This window comes from Stegodyphus dumicola, chromosome 11 (assembly GCF_044657685.1).
Source record: "Stegodyphus dumicola isolate Sdum_Otavi_A_Nest chromosome 11, ASM4465768v1".
Taxonomy (NCBI): domain Eukaryota; kingdom Metazoa; phylum Arthropoda; class Arachnida; order Araneae; family Eresidae; genus Stegodyphus; species Stegodyphus dumicola.
Genome location: NC_140778.1, coordinates 167,370,602 through 167,380,593, shown reverse-complemented (window position 1 = coordinate 167,380,593; position 9,992 = coordinate 167,370,602). Strand labels below are relative to the sequence as shown.

At 50.2% G+C, this 9,992-nt stretch overlaps 2 pseudogenes; both read right to left on the bottom strand.

Annotated features, from left to right (window-relative positions):
- Positions 1 to 3,756: 3,756 nt before the first annotated feature.
- Positions 3,757 to 3,931, bottom strand: LOC146994667 (U2 spliceosomal RNA; annotated as a pseudogene).
- Positions 3,932 to 5,837: 1,906 nt separating this feature from the next.
- On the bottom strand, positions 5,838 to 6,039 carry LOC146994666 (U2 spliceosomal RNA; annotated as a pseudogene).
- Positions 6,040 to 9,992: the final 3,953 nt, after the last annotated feature.

Here is a 9,992-nt window from a genome sequence, read left to right as displayed (position 1 = left end):
AAAAATTGCATCGTGGGGCACGGATCCGAAGGCATTGGATAGGTCCAATGACGCCAGGCAGGTGTCAGATTGGCTGGTACGTGCTAGCTGGATTCTCTGCTGAACAACGAAGTTATTTTCAAACACCCCGTCGAAGGGTAGAAATCCCTTCTGTGACGGGGAAAGGATGCAGTTGTCGATGAGCCAAGAAGTGAACCGTCGTGCCAGGCAACCACAGAACAGCTTGGCAATCGTAACACTCAGCGAGATAGGACGCCAGTTTTTGATGTTATGCGGGTCACCCCCTTTGGGTAACAGGATAGTACGAGAGTCTTTCCAAGCTGCAGGGACTTTCCTAGCTTTCAAGCAGATGTTGAAGATGGCTGCGAGTACTGTACAGTCCGGATCAACGGCCTTCCAATGGTTGTATGAGAGTCGATCGTGTCCGGGTGCCGAGTTTTCAGCTGAATAGAGTTTCCTTGCGATCTCTGCAGGAGAAAATGGAGAGAGGTCAAGTTCTCTGGGGAGAGGGGATGGTGAGGTGTACACTGAGGTGTCAACTCGGTTGTTGCATAGGGCAGCAGCAAAGTGATCTTCTATATCCTGTCTTCCAATTGGGCATCTCTGTGAATCATCCCCGCAAATCAGTCGGACCGCTCTGCGTCGGTTACGACGGTAGAGTTTCTGGAGCAACTTTGGGTCATCACGTATCTTGGCGGAATTGTTGTTGTTTCCACTTACATCCTCGCTAGCGGGAGGAAGACGAACTGCACTCGCGGCGGCCATCAAGATCTCGTCAAGTAACGTGGAAAAGGCATCCCACTGCTCAGTGGTCATCGGGTCGGAAAACTCTTCCAGTCGTTCTACGAAGTGTTCAAGGGGGGACGTGACTTGTATTTCTACACCACCCAGTGGAGATCTCTCGGCATCATCCGATACGGCTTCTGGAACCGGTGAGTCGGGTGTAACTGTAGGACCGGTAGGTGAAGGCGAATCCGGGAAGGACGGCTCCGGGGAGTGTTCTTCAAAGGAAGGGTTGGTTCCCAGATTGTCAGTCAAAGGCGCATCAACCTGTGGGGTAGTCCTCGTGTCTGTTCCTGGAGGTGCGGCATCCTCTTGATAGGGCAAGGTATTAGGGTCTGTTGCACTTGTCGATTGGTAGGCAGTGGAAGGTCCATCAGTTCTAGCATCATCTTGGCGAGATGTACGGAATCGTGCAGTCCGTGCCTGTCGTCTTGCCGAGGTGGAGGGAAGGAGAGGCGTCACTAGAGGTGGCTGGAGTAAGCGCTGCCGTTCACGTCGGTGGCGTGCTTGGTGGTTAAGGAATCCACCCCGTGTTTGGCATGAGAAGTCGCACTGGGTACATCTCCAACGATGTTGAATGCCCGATTCGACGACTACGGGCCGGTCTCTAAAGCATTGATGGGTCGAGACCTTAACGGCGATGGGCAATAGGCAGTGTGCACACCAGTTCCGAGTGCTAGCAACATCTATGCCATGTGTGCACAAGAGGTGTCTGCAGAGCGAGTGGCGGAGTTGGGTCCAGCGTTTCGAATGGAATGTCCTATGGCAGTCCCTTTCGGTGCAGTGGAGTGTGTCTTGCATCGGGAAGAGTAGATGGACAATAGAGTCACGTCGGCAGGATGTCTCAGGGCAGGACTCATGATTCTCCACATGAGTGGGCATAGGCAAAGGCTCCCTCACTGACAGGTTCTGCAATGGCCTGCTAGGACGTGGGCCAGGTGCAATTTGCTCAGTAGAAGTCGTAGCAGCATGTGAGCGTATTACATTGCTGTCTGGTGCGGGCAATTCAGTAGAGAGCAGATCAGTCCTTTCTGAGGGAGTGAGGCATAGGATGAGGACGTCCGCATCAGTCGTGTCTCCAGCGCTGGAGGTAGTATCCAAGCGTGTCTGGCAGGGTACTTGAGGTGCGACATCGGATTCACCAGGTAGGTCTTTACTAGGCGAAGGGGTCACCGGGACAGTGGCAGTTAAAGCAGGTTGAGGAGCAGCGTCTGTTGAGCCAGAGGCAGTGCAGTCCGTGTGGACGGGGCCTGGTGCAGGAGCAGCGGGCGGTGAAGAAGCGGCGTCAGTCAGTGTCTCAGGAGTTGAGGAGGTAAAGTCATCGTCTCCAGGAGAGGTGGGAGGCGGAGCCTGTCTGTGACGGAGGTGACGATGGGACCGCAGCTGTTTCTTATTCAGGCAGGAGCGACCACAATCCGGGCAGGTGACGGCAGACGCCAGTTGAGGTGTGGAAGCATTAGTCTTTGGTCCAGGTATGACGGTGGGAATAGAATTCCTGGCCGGGAGGGTGAAGTATGGTGTCGACGGGATTGACGTCTCCGAAGGTGGCAGCAAGTTCCTTGTGTTCTCCGCAGGAAACACCTTGGATTTAGCAGGTACGTTGGACGTCAGAGACTCCGTCCCCGCGGTGGAGGTGATCACTGCGCAGAGAGGACCGGTTGAAGCAGGATGAGCAGAACTCTCTCTCATGGATGGCGAAGAAAGAGCTTCAGCGTAAGTGCGTGGGGGTGAGCTCGTGAGTGTGTTCGATGAGCAGGCATGACCAGCCGCCGTCCGAGCCCGTGTATGATGACATACGGGCGAGATCAATGACCCAGGAATGCTCGCAGCTACCCTTCTGTCAGGAGGTGGGTGGAGCTGACTGTCTTTCTCCTGCACGTGCGTCCTTGTATGCCTTCTGAGGCCCCTTCTGCTCGTACACTCCAATCCGCAGACGTAGCATGCGAATGTAGACTGGGGTGTGGTGGGCGTGTCCTTGGCAGAGGAGGACGTGTGAGCAGACTTGGCGAGTGATGAACCCTCTGGTGTCCTTCGTTCACTAGGTTGACAAGTGACCACAGGTAGGAGCGGTGTGCAGCCAGAAGTCTTGGCTTGAATTCTATCCAACAGTTGGCGTAAGTGTCCACCTTTGGAAAGGGGCGGTCCAGAGGGTGTAACGAAAGCTGGCACGTGTCTGGGCAAGGAGGACGACCCGGTGGGCGTGGCTTCACTAGTGGCGATACTCCCGTAGTAGTAGGTGGGCACACTCCTGGCAGACGAGCCGGCTCCGGGCAGGCAAGGCGTGGCACTAGGGACCACAGCGGCGACTCCAGGATGAGCAGTGGCACTAGAAGATGCAGGAACAGCTCTGGAACCTCCAGTGGCAATTTCGGGAGAGGCACTCGCTCCAAGGGCAAGAATAGCTCCGGCAGATCCAGCGACGACACAAGAGTTTCCATCGGAGGATCCATGGTCTGCAGCGGCGACTTGGGAAGTAGCCGGAACGGATTGGATCAATCCAGGGACAGATGCAACCGGGAAGGCTCCGGCCGTCACAGGGATGTCTTCAGAAGCTCCAGGGTAGGCAGGAATGGCCTCAGACAATCCGGGGGCCTCAGCTTCTGCATCAGGCGCACCAGGAGAGGCTCCAATAGATCCAGGGATGGCTTGGGAAGCATCAGCGGCTGATCCCGGAGCAAGAGGGACGACTCCATTGGATCCAGGGATAGCTCCAGCGGGAACGGCGGGCACTCCATGGTCAACAGCTGCTCCAGGGACTCCATGAACAGCACGGGAACAGGTTCCAATGGATCCAGCAACAGGACCTCCAGCGGGAACGGCAGGCACTCCACGGTCAACAGCTACAACAGGAACGTCTCCAGGGACTCCATGCACCGTATGGGAACCTGCTCCGGCATCCAGGACTCCAAAACTGGCTTCAGGAGGCGGTGAGCGTCTTCCAGGGCTCCGAACTCCAGGCGGTGGGCTGGGCCTCGGCGGTGGGCGAGGCCTAGAAACAGGAAACATCTTTAGCCACCAGTCTACCTGTAAAAACAGTAAGAAGTGACCAAAAAAGATGAAAAAGTATCGGCAACTCGACCGATTTACTACACTTTGATCTTAGCCAAAAGGCTACACTTTGATCTTAGCCAAAAGGCCGAGAAGCGATGCAGAATTCTCTGGCGTGATGAATTCACTTTCAATTTTTCATATTTCAAAAGTCCTGAGCATTCGTGCAGGGGGAGAAGGGGGTGCAGAAGACTCAGGTTAGCGAGTGCTGCTTGGGGGTTTTTTATGATATGTCGTTATTTCATCCTCCTCCTGTGTTACAAAAAAAGAGGTGTACAAGGATGACCAATTTCTGTCTAGTCAAGTGGATCATTTTGCGGTCCTTTCTAATGTTCCCATTCTGGAGGCGTCAGTCCCCTCCTCCTTGGGCGGGGCTAGTTTTAAAAAGCCAAGGACGTCAAAAGTTCATTTCATTCAAGATTCAATTGCAAATTTTATTCTTACTACAGCAAATGAACCACAATGCTGAAATATCCTCACAGATATTTCTACAATATCGCAATAACTTACAGTAGTTATATTGGACGTTTTACGGAAACGTTGGCCGGAACAAAATTCAAAGTAGAAAAAGTTAATCCGATCTCAACGCGAAATCGCTACAGTCAATAACAGCAGTAAGTAAACAACTGAATTCCGGTGTTTTCCTCCAGCTTTTATAAGCTTATGCACCATGCAACATAATATTCTCGTATTTTCTCAATTTTTTTTCTGATGGGAAAAGAGGACAATGAAATAAATATTCATGAAAGTGTTCATTTCTCTGGAGTAGCTTCCTCCTCCGAAAAATCTCATTCTTCACTGCAGGTGAATATAAAACAAATGTAATTACAAAGGCAATAAAAATAGCAAAACCAAAAATAAATAAATAAATATTCCTGGAGTTATCGAATGCCCATGCTTGGGAAGAAATTATTTTTTGTGATTAAACAAATATTGAGACAGTAAAATTTATCAGCCAAAACTGCATTACATAATGCCAGAGTTTGATTGACACAAACTCGACATGCACAGTCCAGCACATGGTTTCCAACTCAGAGATACTCTCTCTCTCTCTCTCTTCAGTTCAAACGTTGCACTTGAAAACACAGAGTGAAATATTAGGAACTTAAAACAATTAAACAAACAGAAAAATTACAAAAAACACTTTACAAATTCATTTGTAATATGTACAATAAAACAGTACTTTTTAATTTACAATTAATGATTACTTTGTATTCTACACTTCCACACTAGTGGCGGGCAAGCCATCTCAAAACTCAGAATAAACTGCTTCCTGCATAGTGCAGCCATCTATTGGCATTTTCCCGTTTGTTAATATTAATGTGCCAACAAAATAAATGAATGAATGAATAAAAACATAAATACAACAATCCTTAACAATAATTGTAGACCATTACAATTAGCTGGCGTTTAGAAATCATACAGAGACAAACAAAACATTAGGAAACAGACAGAAAAATCTTTGTTGCTGCAGTGTGCCTACAAACATTTTACACCCTTTTGAGAGTTATTTACAATAAAAAGGCTCGTGTGTTGAAAGAAGCAATGTGTATACGCGCGCTGTAGTGGGAAAGATCTGGCAAATGTGAATAGGAATTCTCTCAAACTTACATGAAATGAGACAAAAATGTTACTGCAAATGAAATTTGAGTGATATTTCGAGGCCGATCTTCCTTCAATCAGTCAGACAGAATGAGTAAGTTGTTAACAGTACGGGGAAAGAAATGTGGATTTTATGGGATTTCTGTAAATACGAATAAAACTTCGTATTTACAGAAACCAGAACGTGACACTGAAAAGAACGAGGGTTAAACCCGAGGCTCCAGAATGTTCCCATTCCGAGGAAAAGAACGAGGGGCCCGAGTTAAAAAAAAGGCAGGTCGCCGCACACTCGTACAAAGGTATGATGTTGTCAGACCTTCGGTTTTCTGAAATTTGAAGGGGCCATTTTAAAAGGACGTTTTCCTGAGGATGCAGTGGGTGAGTGAAGTTTCTGCTTTTTGGATATATTGTGGGCCGTATCCTGCAAGTAGTGCCATAGCAGGCCAACCCGTGGCGAGGGCGGAATAAATTCCTAACCACAAGCCTATCTGCAAAAATTAGTTTAATATCTTGACGTCATGTCGACGTCGTATCAGATATTAAGCTGATAAGAACAGATGTTTTTTATTGAACAATACTTTTGGCCACTTTACAGAAGAATGATATTTGCGTGGCAGAAATATCATTTTACAATTCTATTATACATTAATTTTCTATTTACAATTATTTACAGAGCGAAGCAGATATGTACAACAACTATTTTCAGAACCAAGCACTTATGTACAACATACTAGGTTTTTCTTTCTACTTACATATTTCGGGGGTTTGTACTTTGTGAACACTTAATCGGATAGTTCAGTGAGTCCATGTTAAATTTACCAGTTCTCCTGTCTGACGTCCGTGAGATGCTCCACATAGATATCCCTTGATTTACTTATTGTTTCACTTACGATGAGCTTTCGCATAAGTGATGCGTACTTCCTGCTGCAGATCCTGCTGAGAACTTTATCGTTGTTTGGATCCCATGATCCTAGTGCTCCGATTACAATTGCTTCTACGCGCACATCGTTGTATGTAGATTTCAGTGCTTCGATTAGCGGACGGTACTTGTTCATCTTCTCTCGGCGAGCAGCATCAAATGAAGACCGACGGTTGTCAAAAGCAACTGTTATGTCTAGGATGAGGCATGCGTTGTCTCTTGTTAGGATGATGTCCGGGCGTAGCGGGAGTCCTCTGACTGGCCGGTTCTCGGAGAGGAGCTGCCACCTTCCACTGGCTGCCTTTTTAATCCTCTCTACCACTGCATTGTGCCTCGCTTGGTAGAGACGGCTGTATCTCATGCAGTGGCAGAGGACATGCGGGAGGGTCTCGAGCTCAAAGTTGCATCTTCTGCAGCCACGGGAGCCATTCACATTGCGACGAACACCGTTCAGGGGGACGAGGTTTAGCCTTGCACGATGTATAAATCGCCAGTCGGCGAATCGTGTAAATGCCCCGTTCCGGAAAAAGTGAGAGCTTGCTTTGGCAGCCGCTGCGCATTCCATCGCCTTGCCCTGGTTGGGATAAGTGATGAGTTTCTCTGCGCGGGATTTCTTGATGGCATTCCGCAGGGTGCGGAATACAAGGCGTCGCTTGCCGGCTGTTATGGTGGTACCGTCATGAGAGATCTCCACAGTGTGGTCGTCAGAAATTGTCCACGTGACTTTTAGGCGACGGGCTGCGCTTCTGGCCGCGGACCAAACTGATGAAATTGGGTTGGAGGTGCTCCTGGGAAAGTCTTCGTCACATCCCGAAAGGAAAGCTGCAATCTCAGAGAAGGAAGGAACCCTTTTCAGTCGTCCACTTACAAGTCGCGTAAGGTCCTCCCAAGCGAGCTGTTGTATCCCAGGGTCCAATGAAGTGAGCAACTTGAAAGCGCTGTCAATCCTTGCTATATCTGAGCTTTCGGCAGCCAGCGGGATACCAAAGCATGCAGATTCCTTCGCGCCGTAAAGATATTCATTTGCCGCCTCGGGAGGTAGGTTGAGAGTCCTCTTTAGTAGCGGGCGCACATGTGAGTCAATCTTTGCCCAGTCGGTTTTCTTCAACCGGGCCGTCCTCATATCAAAATCCATTGATGGAAACACAAAGGATTTGAGCGCGTCAATGCGCTGCCAGGGAGCAAGTGGCGAATTCAGGATCATCTCGCATTTCTGTAGGTAAGTATTGAGTGCCTCGATGTCCGGTGGTTGGTTGAATCCAATTGGTTTCCCCAAAAATTCCTCACCTTCACCCTCACGAAGACACCTGATGGCAGTGCCGTCGATCGAGAACTGAGAGTGGCGGACACCTGTTGGGCGAGCTCCGGAGATATGTAGGGAGAAGCATTTTCTGGGGTTGATGTAGAGGCCAAGCTTTCCAACCAGGTTGTGCGTCAGATTGAGTTGAGTTTGCAGCTCCGCAGGGGAGGGCGCGAGTAGCAGTAGGTCGTCGGCATACGCCAGTATGCGGTGTAGAGGACTTTGCCCTTGGACTGCGACAAGTATCGGGTTGATGGTCAAGTTGAACAACAGCCCACTTAGGGGGCAACCCTGACGTACTCCGATGTCAATTGGAATTGGATCCGTGGGGCCTTCCTCTGTGAAGACGCGTGTGGACGCATCCGTGTACAGCTCCTGTATCAGCTCGGTGAAATGATTCCCAACTCCAGAGGCTCGAAGCGCAGCAAAAATTGCATCGTGGGGCACGGATCCGAAGGCATTGGATAGGTCCAATGACGCCAGGCAGGTGTCAGATTGGCTGGTCCGTGCTAGCTGGATTCTCTGCTGAACAACGAAGTTATTTTCAAACACCCCGTCGAAGGGCAGAAATCCCTTCTGTGACGGGGAAAGGATGCAGTTGTCGATGAGCCAAGAAGTGAACCGTCGTGCCAGGCAACCACAGAACAGCTTGGCAATCGTAACACTCAGCGAGATAGGACGCCAGTTTTTGATGTTATGCGGGTCACCCCCTTTGGGTAACAGGATAGTACGAGAGTCTTTCCAAGCTGCAGGGACTTTCCTAGCTTTCAAGCAGATGTTGAAGATGGCTGCGAGTACTGTACAGTCCGGATCAACGGCCTTCCAATGGTTGTATGAGAGTCGATCGTGTCCGGGTGCCGAGTTTTCAGCTGAATAGAGTTTCCTTGCGATCTCTGCAGGAGAAAATGGAGAGAGGTCAAGTTCTCTGGGGAGAGGGGATGGTGAGGTGTACACTGAGGTGTCAACTCGGTTGTTGCATAGGGCAGCAGCAAAGTGATCTTGTATATCCTGTCTTCCAATTGGGCATCTCTGTGAATCATCCCCGCAAATCAGTCGGACCGCTCTGCGTCGGTTACGACGGTAGAGTTTCTGGAGCAACTTTGGGTCATCACGTATCTTGGCGGAATTGTTGTTGTTTCCACTTACATCCTCGCTAGCGGGAGGAAGACGAACTGCACTCGCGGCGGCCATCAAGATCTCGTCAAGTAACGTGGAAAAGGCATCCCACTGCTCAGTGGTCATCGGGTCGGAAAACTCTTCCAGTCGTTCTACGAAGTGTTCAAGGGGGGACGTGACTTGTATTTCTACACCACCCAGTGGAGATCTCTCGGCATCATCCGATACGGCTTCTGGAACCGGTGAGTCGGGTGTAACTGTAGGACCGGTAGGTGAAGGCGAATCCGGGAAGGACGGCTCCGGGGAGTGTTCTTCAAAGGAAGGGTTGGTTCCCAGATTGTCAGTCAAAGGCGCATCAACCTGTGGGGTAGTCCTCGTGTCTGTTCCTGGAGGTGCGGCATCCTCTTGATAGGGCAAGGTATTAGGGTCTGTTGCACTTGTCGATTGGTAGGCAGTGGAAGGTCCATCAGTTCTAGCATCATCTTGGCGAGATGTACGGAATCGTGCAGTCCGTGCCTGTCGTCTTGCCGAGGTGGAGGGAAGGAGAGGCGTCACTAGAGGTGGCTGGAGTAAGCGCTGCCGTTCACGTCGGTGGCGTGCTTGGTGGTTAAGGAATCCACCCCGTGTTTGGCATGAGAAGTCGCACTGGGTACATCTCCAACGATGTTGAATGCCCGATTCGACGACTACGGGCCGGTCTCTAAAGCATTGATGGGTCGAGACCTTAACGGCGATGGGCAATAGGCAGTGTGCACACCAGTTCCGAGTGCTAGCAACATCTATGCCATGTGTGTACAAGAGGTGTCTGCAGAGCGAGTGGCGGAGTTGGGTCCAGCGTTTCGAATGGAATGTCCTATGGCAGTCCCTTTCGGTGCAGTGGAGTGTGTCTTGCATCGGGAAGAGTAGATGGACAATAGAGTCACGTCGGCAGGATGTCTCTGGGCAGGACTCATGATTCTCCACATGAGTGGGCATAGGCAAAGGCTCCCTCACTGACAGGTTCTGCAATGGCCTGCTAGGACGTGGGCCAGGTGCAATTTGCTCAGTAGAAGTCGTAGCAGCATGTGAGCGTATTACATTGCTGTCTGGTGCGGGCAATTCAGTAGAGAGCAGATCAGTCCTTTCTGAGGGAGTGAGGCATAGGATGAGGACCTCCGCATCAGTCGTGTCTCCCGCGCTGGAGGTAGTATCCAAGCGTGTCTGGCAGGGTACTTGAGGTGCGAC